Source organism: Schistocerca piceifrons, chromosome 10 (genome assembly GCF_021461385.2).
Source record: "Schistocerca piceifrons isolate TAMUIC-IGC-003096 chromosome 10, iqSchPice1.1, whole genome shotgun sequence".
NCBI lineage: Eukaryota > Metazoa > Arthropoda > Insecta > Orthoptera > Acrididae > Schistocerca > Schistocerca piceifrons.
Window position 1 is genome coordinate 88,172,297 of NC_060147.1, and position 26,698 is coordinate 88,198,994.

Consider the following 26,698-nt stretch of genomic DNA (forward strand, 5'->3'; position numbering starts at 1 on the left):
TTGTTTCAAAAAAGGATGATCCTGCCACTTCCTTGCATATATATACTTGAAAATATAATGTATTTAAAACAAAACTTACATACAAAAAGACAACTCATCAGTCAAAATCACACAATATACAGCTATGATACAAGACAAAAATCAGATGTACATGTTCAAAGTGCCAACACAAAGTTATTTCAAAACAGCCTTATACATCCTAGTATCAAACTATACAATGCCTTACCAGATACCATTAAACACATATAAAACATTGGTCACTTCAAATCTAAACTGAAGTCGTACTTGGTTGATCACTGCTTTTACACAGTAAATGAATACCTACAAAGCTAAATTTTTGTTTGTTTATCCAATGCAGTCTCATTCAGAAGAACATTTGTATTTTATCTCTCTATATGTAGCGTAACAACATTTATTTAAGTATTCATCATTAATTGATATATTAATGTGTGTTATTATGTACAAATGTATATTATATGTAAAACTGTTAATATTAACAAAAGAATCCAAATATCTCTTGCACATTGTGCAGCTGTATATGAAAATGAATATAATAGAGGGAAACATTCCACGTGGGAAAAATATGTGTATGTATATGAAAATGGATCAATAAATCAATCAAAAAATAATAAAGTAATAGTAAAAATAAAAAATTGTGTTTTTGTATAAGTTTCTCAAAAGTGCCTGTAATTAGGATGTTTGACTTATAAAAGTACAGAAAAGGACGTTTCATGAATGTCATCCGAATAGCTATTATTTTTGTTTGCATACAGTCACCAAGCTGTTAACTTATACAAACGCTATAATTAAGTGTAACATTGATTTTAGAGTACTGGTACTCAGAAGATCAGCTTCATCTGATACATTATTAAGACAATGAATTTACAATTACATATTTAAAATTCTTTGAAGAAACACAAGCATTTTGATCCTATTGAGAAAAACTTAAATATAAAATGTAGAAGAAAATGTTATTACAATGTGACCAGCAACTTCTTGTATCATACATGACCATCAGTATATGGTCCTTGCTGTGTTATTTTTAAATTTCTTCAATGGCTGAACAATTTGTCCATACGTCTCATGTTGTAATTATCTGCATCACTGCATGTAATTTGGATATGACCAAGAATGACCAGTTCATACAATAGAAGAAATATCTTGTCAGCTCTTCATACTCTGCAAAATATTTATAACAAGAGTGTTTCTAAACATATCAGTCAAATTTTTTCAGTGTTTGAATGCTAGACTCCTAGGCTACAGACACAGATCGCAGTAAATGTGCCCATATGTTGAGACAGTGATGGCACTTGAAGGCCCAGATGGTGTGTGCTTTAAAGCCTGAGAGGCTGCTGGCTGTGGTTCACCTTTCCCCACTGCTGGGATGCAGCTATTCTGGTAGCAGAGTGCGGGCTCCAGAAATAGCTGCGGCGTCTGGCAGCTCTCGCCGGCTGTGCGCGACGTGTTCCGTCCGTCCAGTGTCGGGGTCTGCACTGACGTCGCTCTGAGTAACGTGACAGTGCATCGGGACAGGCACTGACTCACAGGCACGAGGTCATTTCTTCTGTGACTCGGCATAGCTGCCTTGACTTGAGTTACCACAACCTCATTCACTTGTATAAACAACGTTTTAACCTTTATCTGACTCCTGTTCTACAATTAACTCTCCTCTCGTTTACTGTCAGGCTCCCTAACAGCATTTTAACATCTTATTTGCCAGTGTTCTCAGAAATATCAAGCCTTGGTAAACAGTGACCTTAATGACTCACTGAGATCTTTCTAGAATGTTATTTCTAGTGCTAACTGGCAGCTTCCTGATACGATATAAATTTTCAGTATTTTGACATTTCTGAGGCTTTCATAGCTCTCTGATCTACATACACATTGAGCAAGCTGCAGTGTTTTCTTTTCTTTTCTGTTCTCTCTCTCTCTCTCTCTCTCTCTCTCTCTCTCTTCTTCTTCTTCTTCTTTTTTTAAAAAAGACCACACCACCAGATTTCACTACTTTGAAATACATCTTTTCTGCTGAACAAGTGCTCATAGTTTTTAAGGTGCGCATTTTAGAGCCCATGTTTAGCAGATTCTTTTTCTTCTTTTTTTGGTCCTTACTACCACCTCTGGAGTTCTGGTTCACCCTGTGTTATCATACCCAATAAATGTACATAGCTATGGAATTTATAATATGGCAATTTGTAATACAATGACCAGCAAGAATAAAAAAATGGAATGTACTCACTTGTTAACGTGACACACTAAAGAAGTTATTGATTACAATTTTCCTGCAGTATTTCATATTATGAAATCTATTCCTTTGAGCTAATTACTTCCAACTTATTATGAAAGGAAAATTCACAAAATGTGTGAATAGCAGCATGTGGTGATCCAGTGATAACAAACTCTCATATCTTTTTCCGATTTCTTTCTCTCTGTTTATGTTTCAGTTTTTAATGCAGAAAAGTAATAATTTGTTCAAACATATATACATGTATTATTTAGGGAAATTAATGTTGTTTGTAGCATTGACTATTGTGGTATGGAAGTCATACCTTTACTCATTAATTATGTTCCATAAATTCATTCACAAAGAAAAAATCTTTGAGGATGTAGAAAAGTCAAGCTACGCATTAACAGAAATAAGTAATGATTTGAAATAAACACTGTGCTGCACTGAATTGACAATTAATTATAACTAAACTGGAGTGTTAATTTTGTGCTTTCACAGACTATGAATTGATGTAACACAGTTAACAGGGAACCGCTAGTTCTAAAGAAAGCTGCTACTTCATCAGTTATGACAATCAGCTTCTGTTTTTCTCCTACAGCTGGCCTAATGTTTATGCGATTATAGTGATAATTATCAAAGAATAGCTGTTCCGGTATGCTTGAAGAATATTAGCATTTTAACAATGAACTTCATTACTTGCTATGTTGTGAATAGAACTTTTCAGTCCTTGTTACTGGACAGTATGATAAAGTGTAGAGAGTAAGATTATAAGATATGTTTCTCGCTTTTTTTGGAACTTGCTAAGGTTTCTAGTTTTTTTTTTTTATTTCTGACAGCTGTCAACTTTTTAAAGATCACTGTGATAAAATATTGATATCTCTAGAGATTGATATCTAGATAAGGAGGCAAAGTCTACATGGAGTTCTTTTTTTTTGCCTTATAGTGTGGTTAGAGTAAATAACAGTTAATCTGAAACAGATTTTTTGTTACTAACAAAATATGGAGTAAATGCTCTAAGAACTGAGTAGAAGAATTTCAGGAACTTCAAAGAGCTCTCTACAACATGTGCAGTTATCTCCTTCAAACAGCATTTTTACTGCTTGCATTTCCTGATTAAATATTTTATCATCATTAAATGTGTTACCCCACCCCCTCCCACCAAAAGGAAAGTAAGTTCTGGAAGTACACAAGAAAGCTAGACCCTAGTTTTCAAGACAGCAGTGGTTAGCTACTACTTCTGAGAGGAAAGTATATCAAATGAGGCTGGACAATAAGGAATTTTATACACAGTGTCTAATTTAGTGCAAGAATATTAATGAGTATTTCTGGTTGCAGCTACCTGTACACAGCAAAATACAAGCCGACAGTTTTTTAGAATGTTCATATTTAATTTTCTTCAGTAAATGGTTAAAGCAATAATGTGACCTCAAATATGCCTTTTCACTGAGTAGCAATCTGACAGTATACAGGCATATTCCTAGCTTAATTCTGAATAATTCTGCTGGTAAGTTATGTCATGCAAAATTTGTTTCGTTTCAGGGCTGTTTGAATGAAAGACAAAGCAAGAGCTATAAATATATTAGGAGTGCTGGTGGGAGTAAAAGTGGGGGCACAGCGGTAGGGGGGGGGGTGGAAGGGTCGGGAATGGGTGGGGGAGGAAGAGAGAAGGAGAGGCTGAGAAGTGAGCAAGACAAGAGAGAGACGAGGAGAATGCAGCGGAGAGCTGAGTTCTGTGATGACGTCGTGTTGGCACGGTTGAGTGTAGAGTTGGCTCCACGCTATGACCACCAGTGATCAGCATTTAGCGAGCAAACACGAACGAAGGTTGAACGTGATTTGCTTCTGAAACTCTGTTCACAGTGAGTACTACTACAATTATTAGTTTAGTCAATTTTATGTCATTCAATTTATTCAGCCCCATGTCTGTCAGTTGAATTTTTAATTTCAAACAAAACAGAAATTTTGATTTCCATGGCATTTTTCTCCTTGGATGAATGTGTTTATCATGGTAATGTACTATTAAGCAGTGTTGTTTCCATGTGTGTTGACTGGTAACTTTTGTGAACGTTTGGTGCAGTGGACATGTTCACAGAAATATCTGCATTTTTATTGCATACTTGAACACCGTTTGATTTGAGATACCAGTGCAGTGAAATCTCCATATGTGCATCTGCTTAATGTGTGACCTGACATACTCAACATAGTGATAAAAAAAGGACAGTTAGAAGTGTTGTACCTGTTGTGCAACTGTACCTTGAACTCTGTCCATTGTTTCAGTGCCAAAACTGTTGATTCTACTGCCCTAGCCTCACACAATTAACAGAATCGTAGTTTCTGTGAGGTTTTTTATTGCAGTGTTGTATTGCTATTCTTTAATCATCTTAAGTACAAGGAACAGCTAGATATGGGACAAATCAGTTACAAAATGATATGCTGGGTTTTTGTTGATATTATGGGTACATATTTTATAGTTAAATAAAATGAAACACTTTAGAATGATAATACAGTGCATGACATTCAGTTTTAATTAAGTTATTAAACGCACATAAGGACCAGAAAATGGACACCGTATGTCCATTGGATTCGTAAAAACACTGTGAAGTTTGAGACTGTTCAAAAGTCCTTTATTATTTATATGTGTCACTTCCTGAGGAATTCCTTTAGGCTGTAGAAGCAGTGGTCAGTCAAATATACCCTCAATGTTACTTTAAGACATGAGAAAGTATCTTACCATTTAATTTTTTGGGCTAAACTGCTGCAAAACTTTCTACCATTATGTAATACTACTCTCTGACCTAGACTAGTGTTTACTTGTTGAGAACTGAAATTTGTTTTTAGCCATGTGTTATAACAATTTCAGAATTGTACATACACGGCAGGGGAAGAATTTCTGTTTTTACTAAATAGTGTGTTACAGAACTTCCCTTTTCATACTCTTTCCACTATTCTTAAAAAAATTTTTCAGCCCTAAATATTTTACACTGCATTACCCTAAAATATCAAACCCTATTTTAACACAATGGGCAAAAGCAGGCAGTGTGTGTTACAGCAAGTTCTGCGAACTCTCTTTATATAGCGTTTTGTAATTAATTCGTTGGGACTGCTCAGTGTGTATGTCTCATCTAAAATCATCCTGGAGCTAGATTCCAAGGTATTTTGTGATCTTTACTAATCAAATAGTCTTTTCATTCCACTGTATATTTATATCATACTTATTCTTATTTCTTGAGTCACAGAAATTTAGTGCTATAGTTTTGTTTTCATTCACAATCAGTTTACTTTTGTTAAACCAGTTCTACATATTACTCACAGCACATTTGAAAGTATTGTAGGGTGTTTCTTCATTATTACAACTGCTTAAAATGCTAATGTACCTGCAACTGGATAATATTTTAAGATGAAACTGGTGTCCTGGTGTGCTTTTTTAAAAACTCAGTACAGTAACAAGGGGCCCAGGGGAACTTTTCAGAAATTCAGATGTATTTATGGACAGTTAAAACTGCTTACAAAATGAGGAAGACCATTAGTGTATTTGAAAATTCTGTAGAGGAAAAATGATGCTTTTAGATAATTGCACTGAAGCACCAAAGAAACTGATATAGGATGAGTATTGAAATACAGAGGTATGTAAACAGCCAGAATATGGCACTGCAGTTGGCAATGCCTTTATAAGACAAGTGTCCACTGCAGTTGTTAGATTGGTTACTTCTGCTAGAATGGCAGGTTATCAAGATTTAATTGAGTCTGAACGTGGTGTTACAGTCGGCGCATGAGTGATGGGACACAGCAACTCTGAGGTAGCGATGAAGTGGGGATTTTCCCATATGACCATTTCACGACTGTACCACGAATATCAGGAATCTGTAAAACATCAAATCTCTGACATCACTGCAGCCAGAAAAAGATCCTGCAAGAATGGGACCAATGACAACTGAAGAGACTTGATCAACGTGACAGAAGTGCAACCCTTCTGCAAACTGCTGCAGGTTTCAATGCTGGGCCACCAACAAGTGTCAGCATGTGAACCATTCAACGAAACATCATCGATATTGGCTTTCTGAGCCGAAGGCGCATTCATGAACACTTGATGGCTGGATAACACAAAGCTTTACACCTTGCCTGGGCCCGTCAACACTGACGTTGGACTGTTGATGACTGGAAACATGTTGCCTTGTCGGATGAGTCTCATTTCAAATTGTATCAACCAGTATCCATCGACCCTGCATGTCAGCAAGGGGCTGTTCCAGCTGGTGGAGACTCTGTAATGATATGGAGCAAGTGCAGTTGGAGTGATATGGGACCGCTGATGTGTCTCAATATGACTCTGACAGGTGACAAGTACATAAGCATCCTGTCTGATCACCGCTTCCCTTCATGTCGATTTCACATTCCAACAGTCTTGGAAATTCCAGCAGGACAATGCAACATACCACACATCCAGAATTGCTACAGAATCACTCCGGGAACACTCTTCTGAGTTTAAATCCTTCTGCTGGCCACCAAAATCCCCAGCCATGAACGTTAGTGAGCATACCTGAGATGCCTTGCAATGTGCTGTTCAGAAGAGATCTCCACCCCCTCGTACTCTTACAGATTTATGGTCAGCCCTGAAGGATTCATGGTGTCAATTCCCTTCAGCACTATTTCAGACATTAGTTGAGTCCACACCACATTGTGTTATGGCTCTTCTGCGTGCTCGCCAGGGCCCTACATATTAGGCAAGTTTACCAGTTTCTTTGGATTTTCAGTATATTTTAAGAATCCTTTGTGTGGTGGGTAAGACAAAAGAATCTGCAACCTGTCTAGATGCACCAGGAAAATACTTGTAATAAAAAATTTTGCTTTTTATAAGAAAAGTGACACTCTCTGAATTTTTAAAGGAAACATTAAGAGTTGAATAACACTTTCATGAGGTCAACTTGTATTTGAAAACACAGGAATAAATAACTAACAGGGCAATGTTTTGGCTCAGACCAAATATTTAATTCCATGAATTTCAACATGCTTAGTTTATAAGTAGCAATCATTCATCTGTCAAACTGGAATCACTGTTCAAAGTGGACAGTGTTGATGGGATTATATTAACCGTGTAGTACAGTTGTCCACTGCAGCAGACATCAGTTAATCTCTCTTCTTTGGTGTTTTTAATAAGTCCTGAGGCTGCAAATGGACAGAGGGCACAGCACCAATAGCAGTGTCCACCGGAGTGGACTGTGTGCATTTGCAGTGTCAGGACTGTTAAAAAATGCCAAAGAAGCAACATTAACAGCTGTCCACTGCAGTGGACAACTGGACCACAGGGTTATGTATTAATTCACCAACAGGAAGTTGTGATATGTCTTGGTATACTGTTAATGCATTTGAGGGTTTTACAAAGTTCTGAAATATAAGATACATGGGCAATAAATAGTAAATAAAAAATAAAATGACAGTCACAGATACTAATATTTTTTAAATGATAATTTGGACTTTTTGTTTGAATAACTAGCAAATAACTTGTGAATTGTTACTATATTTTATGAAAATACATTCTACATTATACTCTGCAAACCACCATGAGGAGCATGGCAGAGGGTGCATCTCATTGAACCAGTTATTAGGGTTCTTTTCTATTCCATTCACTGAAGGAGCACAGGAAGAATAATTGTTTGAATGCATCTGTGTGTGTGCAGTAATTATTCTAATCTTATTCTTATGATCCCTATTGTGAGCAATATGAAGGGGGTTGTAGTAATTTAAAGCTGGTTCTTGAAATGTTTAATAGGCTTTTTCAGGGTAGTTTATGTCTACCTTCAAGAGTCTTTCAGGTCAGTTCCTTCAGTATGTGTATAACACTCTTCCATGGAGTAAACAAATCTGTGACCATTTGTGCTGCCCTTCTCTGTATATGTTCAATATCCCTTGTTAGTCCTATCAGGTACAGATCCCACACATGTGAGCAATATTGTAGAACCAGTCACACGAGTGATTTGTAAGCAGTCTCCTTTGTAGACTGATTTCCCTTTCCCAATATTCTACCAAATAAAACATTCAAGTTTATATCCCTACAAAGTATTATACCAGGTATCTGGTTGAGTTAGCTGATTCCAGCAGTGACTCACTGATATTATGGTCATAGGATACTACATAGTTTCATTTTGTGAAGTGCAAAATTTTACATTTCTGAACATTTAGAGCAAGTTGCCAATCTCTGCACCACATTGAAATCTAAATAATTATGCAGTTTCTTTCAGATAATAGTTCCTTATAAATAACTGCTTCATCTGCAAAAAGCCTGATGTTACTATTAATATTGTCTGAAAGATCATTAATATGCAACATGAACAGCAAGGGTCCCAACACACTTCCCGGGGTCACACCAGAAATTACTTCTACATCTGACAATGACTCTCCACCCAAGATAACATGCTGTGTCCTCCCTACCGAAAAGTCCTCAGTCCATTCACGAATTTCACTTGGTACCCTATATGATCATGCTTTTGAAAATAAGTGTAGTTGTGGCACTGAGTCAAATGCTTTTTGGAAATCAAGAAATAGTGCATCTGCCTGGTTGCCTTGATCCACAGCTCTCAGTGTGTCATGTGAGAAAAGTGTGAGCTGGGTTTCACATGACTGATTGTTTTGAAATCCTTGCTGGTTGGCACTGAGGAGGTCATTCTGTTCAAGATACCTCATTATGTTTGAACTCAGAATATGTTCTAAGATTCTACAACAAATCAATGTCAAGGATATTGGATGGTAGTTTTGTGGATCACTTCTATTACCCTTCTTGTAGCTGGGTGTGATCTGTGCCTTTTTTCAAGAACCGGACATGGTTTTTTGTTTGACAGATCTACAATACATTATATGTAGAAGAGGGGCTAACTCAGCTGGAAAGTCAGTATAGAATCTAACAGGGATTCCATCAGGGTGTGGAGCTTTGTTCAGTTTTAATGATTTCAGCTGTTTCTCAACACCATTGACACTAATATTTATTTCATTCATCTTTTCAGTGGTACGAGGATTAAATTGGGGCAATTCTCCTGGGGGAGAATTTGAAAATAGGGTTAAGCAGTTCAGCTTTTGCTTTGCTACCCTAAATTTCAGTTCCTGTCTCATTTGCTAGGGACTGGACACTAACTTTGGTGCCACTAACAACCTTTACATACAAACAGAATTTCTTTTGAGTTCTGTGAAAGATCATTTGACAATACTCTATTCTGGTAGTCATTGATGGCATCATTCATTACTCTCCTGACAGTGTGGTTGGGGAACTTATGTACAAGTGACCTGGAGTTTTCTCTAAAGTTTTCAAAGCACATTTTCAAATTTATGAATTTCAGTTGTAGTATTGTAGCCTAATGTTTTTTCAAGTATAAAGCAACACGTATTTTACAATGGTTTTGTGCAAGACTGACTGTAAAATGCAGAAAAGTTTCAGCATACACATTCAGTTTTAAAATTCGGTTGAGGACTTTCAAAGCACAGTCTGACAAAACTGTGAATTTGTCTGACACTTTAGTTATTTGCATATTTTATCCTTTTAAATATAAATACTTTTTTTTTGGCCAATTTCACATCCATAAGGGCAATTTCATTTGGGCTCTGTGGAAGCTGCATTAACATGTCTGTTCTTATTTTGTAAATAATTATTGTGTATTCTTGTTTTCCAACATGTTACACATCCCAGAGGATATCCTCACTGGGGATCAATTGGAATGGAAAGTAAAGCTAATCTAGCCTATCCATAATTGCAACATGTCTCTATGGTGTGGAATGAGTCGGCATTACAATTGTATTACACTAGCTGAGGGAAAAATGTGGCAACATGCTGACCATTTACATGACTGCACTCACTCACACACACACACACACACACACACACACACACACACACACATTATCATTACCCATCCATAAATCCTTCTGTGGAGTAAGATGAGTTGTCAAACAGTTATGATTTCAGTTTGTGTTTGTAGCTCATTTCATTGTCATTAAATTATTTCTCTCACTGGGTAGGTGGTCAAAGTTTTTGTGTTTGCATACCTCAATTCTTTCTGTGCCACACTAAGACTGAGTGGTGGGTAGCATAAATCATATTTCATTTCAGTATTACATTTATGAATATTACTCTTGTTTTTGAACTGTAATTGTTTGCGGAGAACAAATTTCGTAATAGAACAAATATACTGTATGGCTGTTGCATGTATGCCCAAATTTTTAAAGAGCTGTCTACAAAGGTTCGATATTAGACACTTCATGTTGTCCTTATTACACAATTCCATGTAACCAAAATGTTCTTTTACAGTAATGACTCACAACAGAACATGGTGCGATGTGACATTAGTGAATGAAAATGGGAGGAGCAAGTCAACTTTGACATTTTCATCTCCAAAATCTCATATTTGTGACACAAAAGTTGCAGAGCTTAGATGTTTAAGATGATATACAACCTGTAACTTTTAGTTCAGATAGTTATATGCTTAAGAATTTTGAATATTTCATTCATCCAGTAGTGTAGTCTGGCCCTTTGAGGTCCATCTTAATTTGATATAAGAAAAAAGTACAATGGTTGGACATGTTGAAGTGGGAGTAATGATCTTGATTATTATCACATTTTATTTATCTCTGAAGTTTTCCATCATTCTGGGATTTATGGGATGCAATGGATGTACATCTGTTGAATAATCCTTGAGACAACTGGATAGTTTGTGTAAAATAATGCTATTCCATTTTTATTCTAATACTGACTAGTTGTTCAAAATACACACATTAAAAAAAGTTTTGCATCACCCCGGTTCCCAGAACTTCTGAAGACAGACGTTGACTGTGGATATTGTATCACAGACACAGTCCCTTTGACTGTTCAGAGATGTCACTAAACCATCCCAAAGATGTAAACAACCATGTATGAGCAGTGCCTATTAGACGGAAGAGGTCCGACAGCCAATCAGTTCCAGTCATTCCACGAGGAAGGAGGTACACGGCTCGTGTTGTCTGTAGTTCGACTATGCTTAGACAGTCAATACCGTGCTTAGATTGCATCTGCATTGTTACTTTGTGCCAGGAAGGGCTCTCAAGAAGGGAACTGTCCATGCATCTTGGAGTGAACCAAAGCGATGTTGTTTGCACATGGAGGAGATACAGAGGGACAGGAACTGTCGATACATGCCTTGCCCAGGCCACCCGAGGGCTACTACTGCAGTGGATGACCAACACCTACAGATTATGACTCTGAGGAACCCTGGCAGCAACACCAACATGTTGAATAATGTGTTTTGTGCAGCCACAGGACGTCGTGTTACAACTGAAACTGTGTGCAATAGGCTATATGATGCATAACTTCACTCCTGATGTCCATGATGATGTCCATCTTTGCAACCATGACACCATGCAGTGCGGTACAGGTGGGCCCAACAACATGCCAAATGGACTGCTCAGGACTGGCATCATGTTCTATTCACTGATGTGTGTCGCATATGCCTTCAACCAGACAATCGTCGGAGACATGTTTGGAGGCAACCTGGTCATTCCAAACGCCTTAGACACACTGTCCAACAAGTGCAGCTAGGTGGAGGTTCCCTGCTGTTTTGGGGTGGCATTATGTGGAGCTGACATACACCACTGGTGGTCATGGAAGGTGCCGTAACAGCTGTACGATTTGTGAAAGCCATCCTCCTACCGATAGTGCAACCCTTTCGGCAGCACATTGGCGAGGCATTTGTCCTCGTGGACAACAGTTCGCGCCCCCATCATGCACATCTTGTGAATGACTTCCTTCCGGATAATGGCATCGCTCACCTAGAATGGCCAGCATGTTCTCCAGACGTGAACCCTATTGACCATGCCTGGGATAGATTGGAAAGGGCAGTTTACGTACGACGTGACCCACCAACCACTCTGAGGGATCTACGCTGAATCGCCATTGAGGAGTGGGAAAATCTGGACCAACAGTGCCTTGATGAATTTGTGGATAGTGTGCCACGATGAATACAGGCATGCATCAATGCAAGAGGACGTGCTACTGGGTATTAGAGGTACCGGTGTGTACAGCCATGTGGACCACCACGTCTGAAGGTCTCGCTGTATGGTGGTACAACATGCAATGTGTAATTTTCATGAGCAACAAAAAGGGCAGAAATGATGTGTATGTTGATCTCTATTCAAATTTTCTGTACAGGTTCTGGAACTCTCAGAACCGAGGTGATGCAAAACATTTTTTGATGTGTGTATATGGCCTCTCTCAAAACTGTCATTGTTATAGGTGTACATGATAGTTGTATCTCAGTTATGACATTTACTTGATCCTGTGACTGATTGGTTGGCATGTTCTTAAAAAGGAATATGCAGAAATGAGAGATTTTTCATGACTTTGTTTATAATGTCATTCTTTATACAGCCATGATGAAATTAGCATGTCATATGTCGAGGAACTCTCATGGGGATACGTGTGATGGTAGAATTTCCTGGCGTGTACCACTGATGTAAAGCACTCAGATTTCCAACTGGGTGGCAATGTCAAGATACTGTGATATTTCAACAAGAGTCAGACTTGTCATTTTCTGGACTTCACCAGAAGATGTGGAGAATGACACTTACCAACACCACAGTATCTGAACACTGTCACCCATTTGAAAACCCTCTCATGCAGATAGCTTGTTCCACTGCTAAAGATGTTTGCCTGTTGCAGATTTTGATTCTTGAAATTTATGAAGTACGTGGGCTGCATTTAAAAGAATCATCCCAGGTAGTGACTTACTGTAGTTGTTATAATTTTCCACTGATATCAATATAATGTGGGCCATGTCATCTGGTTTACATACATACATTTTCTCAACGAAAATACTGCTGAATAATGACTACATGTGTGAGTAATTTTAAAATATATTTACATCTCATTGGGATGCTAGGTTGCTCAAAGACATGTCTACAAGAGGCCTGAGGGTGCATCATAGATACAATCTTGTTTATGGTTTCACTCCTTCTCTGGCCTGAAGATAGTCCCCTTTTAGGTCACTTTTCGAAGATGAACAACAGGAAGAATGGCAATGTGCCATAATGTACTATAGACTACTTGAACAAAATACTGCACCCAGTAGCTGAAAGGAAGCACAGATCACACTGTCAAGAAGAAGGATAGCTGAAGCGATGTGTAAGACTGCTGTCCAATATACTTGACATCCATCAGTGGCAGAATCCTATAACATATTCTGAGCTCAAATGTAAGTAGATGTCTCAAATAAATGGCCTGCTCCATGCCAGTCAGCATGGACTCTGAAAGCACCAGTAATTGTGAAATCCAGTTCACAGTTTTCTCACACGATGCCTTCAGTAATAGATCGAGGTAATTAGATGCAGCATTTATTTACTCCCAAAAATTATTTAACTCAGTACCATTCCAACACTTATTAATGAAAGTGTTAAACAACATTTGTGTTTGAATTGAGGTGTTCCTGGTAGGCTGTATGCATCATGTTATCTTGGACAGCGAGTCATCGACAGATGTAGAAGTAGCTTAAGGCTTGACTCAAGGAATTATGTTGGGGACCCTTCTGTTTTTGTCACTTATTAATGACTTGACAGACAGTATTAATAACATCCTCAGAGTTTTTGCAGGAGATACAATTATTTACAATGAAATACTAGCTGAAAAAAATTGTAGGGTGATCTTTATAAGATTGCATAGTAGTGCAAAGACTGACAAATTCCTTTAAATAACCAGAACTGCAAAATTGCACTCTTGAAAAGTACAAAAATGTAATACTGATATGCTAAGGAAAGTTCTAGCAGAATGTAAATAATCGAAAGATAAAGGAGACCTTCCAGTCAACAGGTGCACAAGAAACAATGAGAACTTTGCCAACAAACTCTGCAGTGAGGTTGTACACTCACAAACACACACACGCACACACACACACACACACACACACACACACACACACACACACACACACACACGTGGCACCTGTTTTTGTGTGTGTGTATGTAGGTGTGCATGCTTGCACTTACACTGTTTGTCCATTTTTTCTGTGCCTGTCAATGACTCAAAGCTTCCATTAATCGGTGAGATATCACCTTTACTCCTAAATTATTTAGAAACATAGTAAATGGTACTCCATGACTACAACATTGATAAATCAGAGTTGAAATCAGTTGACTCATACAAATATGTGAGGTTCTGCGTTATTCCACAAGTTTAATAAACAGAACAGATACACATAACAGAGATTTTATTCATCAATAATGTATTCTCCTTTATTATTTACAACAGTCTGTCAATGCTGTAGTAACTTTTTGATTCTGTAACTGTAGAAAATCCTATGATTTTGAGGTGTAGAACTCCGCAACACAGGTCTGGAACACATTCTCATCTGGAAATGAAGTTCCTTGAAGGTTGTTTGACAGAGAGCATGAAAGGCAAAAATCTGAGGGTATGGGATCAGGTGTATAAGGTGGTTGTGGAAAAACTTTGCAACCCAACTCCTCTATAATGTTTTTTGTCAGTCTATCAGAATTCAGGTGGGCATTATTGTGGAGTAGCATCACTTTGTGCAGTCTTCATGGTTGTTGTTCTTAGATTGCGTCTGCAAGATGTCACTGTTGTTAACAATAAGTGTCAGCTGTGATGGTTACACCTTAGGGAAGCAAATTTTAGTACACCCCCCAGATGCACAACATTATCTTTTGTGGATGTGTGCAAGTTTTTGTACACATAGGCTCTAGCGTGTTTGCACTGGGCCATTCCTTTCTTTCCTTATGTTAACATAAAAGAACAATTTCTTGTCACTGGTAATGGTACAGGATAGGAATGGTTGGCATTGATCACGAGCCAATTGATGACGACCAAGCAGAGATGCACATATGGCTACCCTCCATGCATTAGAGCATGTGGTACCAACACACCCAATTTTTTTAACCTTCCCCATTGCTTGCAGTGGTTGCACGAAAGATGGAACGATCACAGCTCATCACCTTTGCCAATTCTTGAGTACACTGACATGGATCATTGTGGATTAATGCATTTAAACAATCATTATCAATCCGTGAAGGTCTTCCTGAATGTGGAAAGTCACTAATGTCAAAATGATTCTTTTTAAAATGAGAAAAATTTTTTCTTGCCATGCTCTGTCCTATGATATTATCCCCATACATGGTGCAAATGTTTCTTGCAGCCTCTGCTGCTGTCACCCCTCTGTTGAACTCAAACAGAAGAATATGTCAGAAAAGTTCTGATTTCCCAGTTCACACTCCATTTTCTAGCATCCACAGCTCCACTCACTACATCCAAATGACAATATGTAAACTCAAATAGCAACAGTGAACAACAAATAAAAAATGACAATTGACAATTAAAGCCATAGCAACCAGAATACCAACATGCAAAACAGGAATACTACAAACTTATTCACCAACCTAACATGAAGATGGATAGCACAAATGGTCACAGGTTTGTTAGATTCATGGGGTAGTGTTAGGGAAATGCTGAAAAACCAGAATTGGTAATCATGTGCAGACAGACATCAGCTATCCCTCAAAAGCCTACTAAAAAGTTTCAGGAACCATTACTGTGTACAGAATCTATGAATATTCTGCAACCCCCTGTTTATTGCTCCTATAGGAATTGTGAAAATGAGATTAGACTAATTACAAGCAGGACCATTTAAGCAGTCATTCTTCCCACTTTCCATAAGTGAATGAACAGAACAAAACCCTAGTAGGTGTCCACTGCCATGCACTTCACAGAATGGAGTATAATTGTTGGAACTAAAATCCAGCAAATGAGTTGGGACTGTAACATACATTTGGGTTTACTCAAAAACTGTGTTTAGGATCATAGTGGAGCATGGTGTAACAGTCATCCTTTGATTATAACTTAGTTGTTTCCGAAGTGTAAGGGACAGTTATTTTCAGACACTGGTGAACGGTCAAATTTTGGGGAACAAGTTCACAGTGGAATATCCCTTTGATGCCGATATAAACAAATGTGGTGAGATAAGCACCAGCATGAGAAAGTTTTCTGGCCCTTATCATTTTACTTCCTTCAGTCACAGCACTGAAGTCTTCCCTAGGCTAATTTCTGGGTAGTACCCCTAATACAATGTCCTCTTGCCTACAGCGATGTTTTCTGGCACAACTTGATGTGATAAAATTACACAGAGCTGACCAGTACATACTGACGGTAGGTGAAATCCCAGTGCTACCATTAGGCACATACAGGGTGCGGCATGGAAACTTCCTTATTTTAAAAAAAATCATAAAACAGAAAGTATTGGAGATATCAGTTTAATTTAATTTTCTGCATGTAGAGGTACATTTAAAGATTTGTTTCATAAGGTTTTAAAAAGGATATCCCATTCTGCTCATAAAGTCAAAATCAGATGTTTCATTCCACTTTGTCCTGCATATCTCTGTCTGTGTTGGCAATAGCAGCATGAATATTGTTTCACTGCTCATCCAGGGCTTGTGTGTGGTTGGTATACACTGAGGATTTAAGATAACCCCATAAGAAAAAGTCCATTAATATATGGAGTGTGGCACAATTTTTAACTTAATTGTTTCTGTGTAATAGCCTAATCTTGTCTTTGTGGGTCCTACAGGTGTGATACATAGAAGGCCGTGTATTTTCCTAGGTTTCACATTCCATACTGGTTCTTGAAACTCTGTGGGTAGGCTTTCATAGGATAGTTGACATCTTCTATCTTAAAGTGTCATCCAGGTCACACTTTTCAAGATTTATATGAACCCTGTTGTGGGTCAAACAGAATTATATGACCATTCATACAGCACTTTTTTTTTATACCATCAGTATCACCTGTTAGTCCTGTTTGGTACAGGTACCACACATTTGAGTGGTATTCTAAAATGGGATGTAGTAGAGTGCTCTGTAAGTAATCTTCTTTGTAAGTAGACTGTACTTTCCCAGTTTACTGTCAGTGAAGGAGAGTCTGACATGTGCTTTACTTATAGCTGAGGCTATGTGATACTTCTGCTTCAAATCCATGCAGACTGAACACCTTGGTATTTGTATGAGTTTACTGATCACAGTTGTGACTTACTGATACTGTGGTCATAGGGTATTATGTTTTTGCATTTTGGAAGTGCACAAATTTATGTTACTGAACATTTAAAGTAAGCTGTCAAATTATGAAACAAGGGCTTGTAGGTTATTGGTCAATGGCTGAGATTATATCAGAATTTTTCCTTCCTGTATCCTCAGTTTGTTGTTGTAAATGCATCTTTCAGGATGGACAAGTTTTCCATTACATGGCATTTACACAAAAGAAGTTTTAAAAGCCAAATAGATGGATACAAACATAATAAAAAAAGAAACAACATTTTGTTGTAAAATGAAATAGAGTCTTGAGACTACATTTCAACATTTTTGTTATAAGCAGACAACATGCTTTGTATCCCTTTATTGAATAATAATAACACATGTAATGACAGCCAAGTGATAACAGGTTGTGTGACAGTGCCATTCTCCTGTCATATCTTGCCAGCAAAGGAGCTTTCAATGTAAAACATGAAAAAAAGATGAGATATGGTTGTAGCTGTATGTGGGCCTGATTCCCAGTGGAGGTTTCTCATGAGTTATTTCATTGAAATGATCATAAATGACCAAATGTAGTTTTGGATAAAAACAATGATAATCTCTAAACAAGGCACATGGCTCATTTGGAATTGCAGAAAGCAACTGGGATAGATAGGGTGATAGAGATAGCAGTTGTCATTGATTGTTGCACTTCATTCCCAAAAGTCAATCAATAATGCACTTTACATGTCATTAAACATCCTTCTCAGTAACTTTCAAGTGACTATTTGTTCACTGATTTATTCTGTCACACATCATATTCGATCAATCCTATCATTTAAGGTGAACATTTAGGAATGTGGAACAAGCCAAGTTATACATTAACAGTTAGAAGCAACCACTGCTGACCTCCTTGGAAACTATACCAACAACAGATTATGACTAGCACTAATCTACACAAACTGGTAATTATAGTAATGACTTCTAGTATTACTGTATGCAGGCTGGACCAGAACTCCATTGACAAACTTTCAAAGGTGGTAGTTTGGACTGTTGTTGTGGTCTTAAGTCCAGAGACTAGTTTGATGCAGCTCTCCATGCTACTCTATCCTGTGCAAGCTTCTTCATCTCCCAGTACCTACTGCAATTGACATCATTTTGAATCTGCTTAGTGTATTCATCTATTCGTCTCCCTTACAATTTTTACCCTACACACTGCCCTCCAATACTAAATTGGTAATCCCTTGATGCCTCAGAACACGTCCTACCAACTGATCCCTTCTTCTAGTCAAGTTGTGCCACAAATTCCTCTCCTCCCCAGTTCAATTCAGTACCTCCTCATTAGTTACATGATCTACTCATCTAATCTTCAGCATTCTTCTGTAGCACCACATTCTTGTGTAAACTATTTATCATCGATGTTTCACTTCAATACGTGACTACACTCCATACAAATACTTCCGGTAAAGGTTTCCTGACACTTAAATCTATACTCAGTGCTAACAAACTTCTCTTCTTCAGAAATGCTTTCCTTGCCATTGCCAGCCTACATTTTATATCCTCTCTACTTTGACCATCATTAGTTATTTTGCTCCCCAAATAGCAAAACTCATTTACTGCTTCAATTGTGTCATTTCATAATCTAATTCCCTCAGCAACACCTGACTTAATTCAACTACATACCATTATCCTCATTTTGCTTTTGTTGATGTTCATCTTATATCCTCCTTTCAAGACACTGTCCATTCTGTTCAACTGCTGTTCCAGGTCCTTTCCTGTCTCTGACAGAATTACAATGTCATTAGAAAACCTCAAAGTTTTTATTACTTCTCCATGGAATTTAATTCCTACTCCAAATTTTTCTTTTGTTTCCTTTACTGCTTGCTCAATATATAGATTGAATAACATTGGGAATAGGCTACAACCCTGTCTCACTCCATTCCCAACCACTGCTTCCCTTTCATGGCTCTTGATTCTTACAACTGCCATCTCATTTCTGTACAAATTGTAAATAGCGTTTCACTCTCTGTATTTGATCCCTGCCACCTTCAGAATTTGAAAGAGAGTATTCCAGTCAACATTGTCAAAAGCTTTCTCTAAATGTACAAATACCAGAAATGTAGGTTTGCCTTTCCTTAATCTATCTTCTAAGATTAGTCATAAGGTCAATATTGCCTCATGTGTTCCAGCATTTCTATGGAATCCACACTGATTTTCCCCAAGGTTGGCTTCTGCCAGATTTTCCATTCATCGGTAAAGAATTTGTGTTATTATTTTGCATGTGACTTATTAATCTGATAGTTCGATAATTTTCAAATCAGTCAATACCTGCTTTCTTTGGAATTGGAATTATTATATTCTTCTTGAAGTCTCAGGGTATTTCGCCTGTCTCATACATCTTGCTCAACAGATGGTAAAGTTTTGTCATGGCTGGCTCTCTCGAGGCTATCAGTAGTTCTAATGGAATGTTGTCTACTCCTGGGACCTTGTTTTGGCTTAGGTCTTTCAGTGCTCTGTCAGAGTCTTCAGGACTAAAACAAGAAAACAAGAAAAAAATGTTTAGTAAACAGGGGCTCCAAAGTGAATACCTTAAGCATTATAAGCACTTGCCCATCTTCGATACTGTGACACACATCTCTTCTACTGCAAGCTCTTAGCTTTCCATATTTTGGGAGGAGGTAGTGTGTACCAAAGTATGACAAAAATGTACAGTAAACACAAACTCTGAAATGTATACCTTAAGGGCTATGAGTGTTCATGTCTTACATTTAAAGCAATAGACAACATTTCTTTTACTACCAATAATTACATAGTCATCTTGCAAGGGCCATCGGTGTTTTGCAGTTGTAATGCACCTCTCTCTCAAGGGACTAATATTAATTATTATCAGTAGTAGCATATTAAGCTACAAATTATCATTTTAAACCTGTGTGGTCTCCCTGGTGTGCCTAGTCGACCACAGGTCCCCGTCATGCTATTTGCTCTAACAACAGAGTACTTACAGGGTTGAAGACATGGAGAAAGAAAGGTATCATCACAATTTGAATTTAGAGTAATATAGCTTTCTTACCTTTATCGGTCATTGTTGCATGCTTGTGGTCCAGTGATGAATCTCGCCATCTGCTGTTTTTTAAATCAATTTGAGGTCCAGGGTGTGTATTCTGCTGCGCAAGAACTGACACATATTTAAACTTTTATTTTATAAATGCTGATTGTGACGATATTCAATAATTTTCAATGTAACAGCTTTTCCAATCAATCATTTCGTTCCCTCTATCCTTGACCTTCTCAAAGCAAGCGTATACAAGACGTTTAAACACCAACCGCCCATTATCTCTACACCTGCCAACAACTGTGTCCTGTTCACAGAGCTTACAAACTGTGTAGTACTGCCAACCTGGGCTACACATTGCATGTATACATATATGAAAAACATAGTATGAAAAATGAAAAGTGTTTATAATATAGTTCTATGGCAATATACCTCATGATTGTCCTCAGATTAACAGTTTTGTAACAAAATAATAATATTTCACTTTATGTTTGCGTAGTTAAAGTTCACTTGTTCCTTCAAGTTGATTGACGGCACCGCGCACCTCGCCTGCCGGTGGTATCGGTAGTTTCAGTAGTCCGTTACATTACACAGTGCAGTTTTGAAATTCACTCTCACTAATAAGGATATGAATGAACACGGTAATGGCTGGGTCACCGTTGCTCTTGTACGTGGACCAAAAGTCGATAAAGTAAAAAGGCTAGATAATTTCAATTCACGTGATGTCATCGCTTATCGGACATTTCAGATTTGTGAAGCTTACAACAGAGACAAGGGTTCATTGTATTACATGTCGACTATGCCTTTGGTTCTCAGGACCAGGAATCATCATAAAATAAATGAATCGGAATCTATCTCAGTGTGGGTGAAAGGTGTTGACAACTGTAAAAAGATTGCACTCGTTGGTGATCAGACTCATTATTATAGAAGAGATGAACAGCTGCTCATAACTCTTAAGACATGCAATTTACAGCCCATGTTTACTGCATATTTACCTCATTTCAGGGCATCATCCTAGGAAGTCCATTCTGTCCGACATATTGCCCACCACACCTCGAATAGCTTTTTGGCAGACCCACCCACAACCCATCAACCTAAATCTCTGCAATATCCTGATAAAACCCTGTGCTCCTTTTGCACCAATTTCCCTACAGTGTGGCCCCTACCCCTGTGACCTTCCCTGCTGTAAGACTTGCCCCATGTAACCTCCTACCACCACCTGTACTGGTCCTGCAGCCTTGTTCTGTATCATTCGGTCACTTTGCCAATCGGTTCGGTGGGTGAACGCACAGAGAGGTAGAGTTATGCAATCAAGCCTGCGTGCAAAATCCGTAAAGCCATTTGGTAGCAAGCTGGCACAGCTTTCAAGGTACAAAGGTGGGCCTGTGTCACATTGCCAACTCTCCTCATGCCAGCAAATCAAAGACAAGTGACCACAGCTGCAAACATGACAGCATGCACAACACCCCACATCCTAAGTGGCCTGCTGACTTAACTACCAGACATGCTATTCCCATTATTGTTTCAAAAAGTGTGATTACAATTAATAGTGTGAACAAGATATCATTGGGTGTGGTGGAAGAAAATGAAAAGCTTACTATGTTCAGTTGCAAAGGGATGACTGTAGTTCTTTGATGAGATCTCATGTACAGCCACAGTTACTCAGCCAAATTACAGGCTGCCTTGCAGCTCAGTCAGTTCCTCGACACCAAGTTGCTCTCAGGCATTTCAAAAGGGTTTTTCGTATCCTGCAGATTAGGTTGGTTAATCACATGGCGCCACATTTCCTCAAACTGCTTGCCTGACTTCCTTGTTCTTGCCCTCTTCTTAACAGTACTGAGTGCACCATGTCCACTTGCATGATTCTCAGTTGAAATGCATGCATTATACAAGGGCTATTCAGAAGGTAGGGAATGTTTTGCCATTAAAAAAATACTAAGTACAAGAAATAATTGTATTATACACATCTGAATGAGTGACTGACATGCTACGAGGCTCACTCCTAAAGAAATGCACACTATTTTTCTAAAAATACAGTTTTAATTCTGCATGTGTGAAAGTTTTACAGTGTGTAGACACATCTTTCCCGCTTGTTTTCAAACTTAGTTCAACCTATTCCCATGAGTGGTGCTGTCACAGCATGTCTTCAAGATGGCTCCTACACTTGACGTTCGTCAGAAGCAACATGCTGTCATAGAATTCCTGTGCTGTGAAAATGAGACAGTGGGATACATCCACAAGAGGTTGAAAAAGGTATACAGAGATGCTGCTGTCGATCGCAGTCAGTGGGCAAGCAGGTTATGTGATGAAAGCAGGCACGGCAAAATTGAGGATTGTCCTCGCAGTGGCAGGCCTCCTACTGCACACACTCCAGACAATGTGCAGAGAGTTGACAAATTGGTGACTGCTGACAGACGCATCACAGTGAACGAATTGTCATGCTATGTTGGGATAGGAGAAGGAAGTGTTTGCAGAATACTGAAAGTGTTGGCATTAAAAAAAGGTTTGTGCCAGGTGGGTTCCCAGGATGTTGACAGTGGCTCACAAAGAAACAAGAAAACCGGTACGCAGCGAACTTTTGTAACAGTATGAGAATGGTGGAGATGAACTTCTTGGAAGAATTGTGACAGGTGATGAAACATGGCTCCATCATTTTTCACCAGAGATGAAGAGGCAATCAATGGAGTGACATCATACAAATTCACCCAAGAAAACAAAATTCAAAACCACACCTTCTGCTGGAAAAGTTATGGCTATGGTGTTTTTCGATTCCGAAGGACTCTTGCTTGTGGACATCGTGCCAAGTGGATCCACAATAAATTCTGATGCATATGTGATAACACTAAAGAAACTTCAAGCTCTACTGAGTTGTGTTGGACCACATAAGCAAAAACAGGATGTTTTGCTGTTGCATGACAATGCACGGCCGCATGTCAGTCAAAAAACCATGGAAGCAATCAGAAAACTTGGATGGACAACACTGAAACACCCGCCTTACAGTCCTGACCAGGCTCCATGTGACTATCATCTCTTTGGGAAACTGAAAGATTCTCTTCGTGGAACAAGGTTTGAAGATGATAACTCCCTTGTGCATGTTGCCAAACAGTGGCTCCAACAGGTTGGTCCAGAATTTTACCGTGCGGGTATACAGGCGCTGGTTCCAAGATGTCGTAAGGCAGTTGAGAGGGATGGAAATTATGTGGAGAAATGAAAATATTGCTCCTAAAGGATGTATCTACACACTGTAAAACTTTCAAACATGTAGAATAAAAGATGGATTTTTTTAAAAAAATAGTGTGTATTTCTTTTGCAGTGACCCTCGTACTTTTCCACATAGCTATAAACACAGTGAGGCACTTATCATAGTGGTGGACAAGGTTTGAAATACCTTTGTTGTAAAATTCTGCCACCTGAGACTTCAGCCAATGAGTCACGCCTGCCTGGAGTTCCTTGTCATCATCAAAGTGCTGCTTCACAAGCCAGTTCTTCATCTTGGGAAACAAGTGGAAGTTGCTTAGTGCAAGATAAGGACTGTGGGGCGGGTGAGGGAAACTTTCCCATTTGAATGACTTAAGGAGTTCTTTAGTGCAGTTTGCCATGTGAGGCTGGGAATTGTCATGCAAAAACAAAATTTTGGACGTCAGCTTTCCTCGGCATTTGTTTTGAACTGCTCTTCTAAGACTGTGCAAAGTTTCACAGTACTGGGCAGAATTTATGGTTGCTCCATGTTCGAGAAAATCGATAAGAAGCACACCTTGCCTATCCCAAAACACTGTCACCATCAACTTCCTTGCTGACAGGTTTGCAAACATTTTCTTTTTTTTGGGGGGGGGGGGGGGGGACCTTGTGTGCCCCCACTCCATGGATTGTAATTTTGTCTCGGAATTGACGTGTTTCACCTAAGTCTTATCAGCGGTTATGTTTCGATCCAGTAATGAATCACCATGTTTCTGGTAGGCCTCCAGAAATGTAAACGTTGTCCCCATTCAATGTTCTTGATGGTGCTCTGTAAGCACTTTGGCCCCCCACATGCACAAAATTTGGGGTAGCCTAGCTTTTGAGTGACAATTTCAAACAACAAAGTCTGTGAAACTTGCAGAAAAGAAAGCAAAAGCTCTGTTATTGTGAAGCGACGGTTTTCACGAATTGTTTCATCAGCTTTTGCGACAAGATCATCAGTCACAATGCTTGGGTGTCCACTCTTCTGTTCACCAAGAACGTTGGTTCGGCCATTTTTAAACTGAATGCACCATTTCCAGATGGGACATTCACTCATTATTTTGTTTCCATACACTTCGCACAGTTCACGATAAATTTCTATGGGTTTTAGATTTTTTGCCAACAAAAACCATATCACAGACCGAAGCTCACAACTGGCGGGATTTTCGATTGCAGTGCACATTTTAAATTCTAATATCCAGATGTGCAAAGATGTTTCCACTGTCACAGATGGATGACAACTGAGCTGCTGAGCATGCACATACCAAAGTATATGTGATTTATTGCAAACAAAGTTACTACTAACTTTTATCCCTTCAGCATACTCCCCTCCCCTATCTATACATGGCTGCATTGTTTAACAGCTCTTCCATTTTTGCTTTTAATTCTTCAACAGTCTGAAAGAATGTCCTCTTCAATGCACTTCTCATTTTTGGTAACAGATAAAAGTCACAGGGAGCCAGATCTGCTGAATATGAAGGGTATCCAAAGAGAGAAATGTGCTTGTCTTTAAAAATTGTTTCATAGGTGGGGCATTGTGGACTGGTGTGTTATCCTGATGCACAATCCGTGTGTCGTCCTTCCACAGATTCATTTTATTCTTCCTTACTCTTTCCCTTACCTTGGTTAGGACTTCATTGTAGTATTACTGTGTTGAATAATTCGACTCTCAGGCACCCATTCAGTCACAATAACACACCTAATATTGGAAAATGGGCAGGTGGGTGGGGGGGGGGGGGGGCAACAACAACAATTGGCCAGTTTTGACTAGCTCATGTGTGTTTCTTTTCATTCTTGACAATTTGGCAGTCTTCCAGTGCATTGATTGACACTTTGTTTCTTTGTTGTATTGGAAGGTCCATGTTTCATCATATATGATGACATGTGTGTGCAGATCCAGTACTTCATTGAGTTGTCCTAGAATGTCAGAGCAGATGTTCTTCTGATGGCCTTTTTGTTCCTGAGAGAGCTTTTTCGGAACCAGTTTCGTACAAAGTTTTATCATGTTTAATCCATCACGCAAAATTTTTATTACTGTGCCTTTGTTCTGTTCATCATGTCTGCACTCATCAGAATGCTCAGATGTCAGTCTTTACACAGTTTTATTAATTTTCTGAATGTTTGCTTCAGTTCGGAAACTTATATATCGACCACGATGTTCATCATCTTCAGTTTCTTCCCGACCTTCTGACAACCATTTGTGCCATTCAAAAACATGTGCAAATGACAAATGAAAACGTTCTGTTGGTGACTTTCATAATTTCATAAGGAATTTGAGGTTAATGTGCTGTTCAGTTTTCAAGTTCACTGTGCTCGCAGCACTACTGCAGGACAACATCCTCTACAACTGAGGTGCAAAAGCAAAGTAAAGCAGATAGACAGATGAAACTAACAAAGGGTGCCCTCGAAGGTTCAAGGTCAACTGCAATCCAATAGCAACCTCTCCCTATGTGGCTGCACAATGGGAGATGCACAGTCTTATTATTCGTTTGCCACCTCATATATGCATATTAAGAAAAAAATATAGCATCTTTGAAAAAATCCACTATTCCTTCTGTTATGCTGTTCAGCTGCTGTTTCGATCTAATATCTCAAACAAAGTGTTCACTTTATATAGACTGCTATTAACTGTCTGTTTACTGATGGTATCAAGATCTGTTTAATACTGACTTAGAACCAAACTAAACTCCACCCGAACGGGCCATGAGAGCCCAACAGTACTGACCAGCCCCCATGTCATCCTCAGCCCACAGGCGTCACTGGATATGAATATGGAGGGACAAGGGGTCAGCACATTGCTCTTCCAGCTGTATGTTTACAAGACCGGAACCGCTACTTCTCATTCAAGTAGCTCCTCAGTTTGCCTCACAAGGGCTGAGTGCACCCTCTTTCCCACAGTACTTGGCAGACCAGATGGTCACCCACCCAAGTGCTAGCTCAGCCCAACAGCAATTAGATTTTGTGATATGACGAGCCATGGAACAGTTTCCAAACTCTCATGCACCCCATCCTAGAATATTGCTCAAATGTGTGGGACCCATATGAAATAGGACTATAGGGATATTGACATACACTCCTGGAAATGGAAAAAAGAACACATTGACACCGGTGTGTCAGACCCACCATACTTGCTCCGGACACTGCGAGAGGGCTGTACAAGCAATGATCACACGCACGGCACAGCGGACACACC

The 26,698-nt window shown here is 38.8% G+C and overlaps 1 protein-coding gene across 2 annotated transcripts in view; it reads left to right on the forward strand.

The window, feature by feature from the left end:
- The first annotated feature begins 3,935 nt into the window (after positions 1-3,935).
- The window catches only part of LOC124718797 (plectin), a 212,726-nt gene continuing 189,963 nt past the window's right edge, over positions 3,936-26,698 (forward strand). For both annotated transcript variants that reach the window (XM_047244409.1, XM_047244410.1), the window contains exon 1: positions 3,936-4,083. The gene's annotated coding sequence lies outside the window, so the exon portion shown is untranslated. The remainder of the gene's footprint in view (positions 4,084-26,698) is intronic.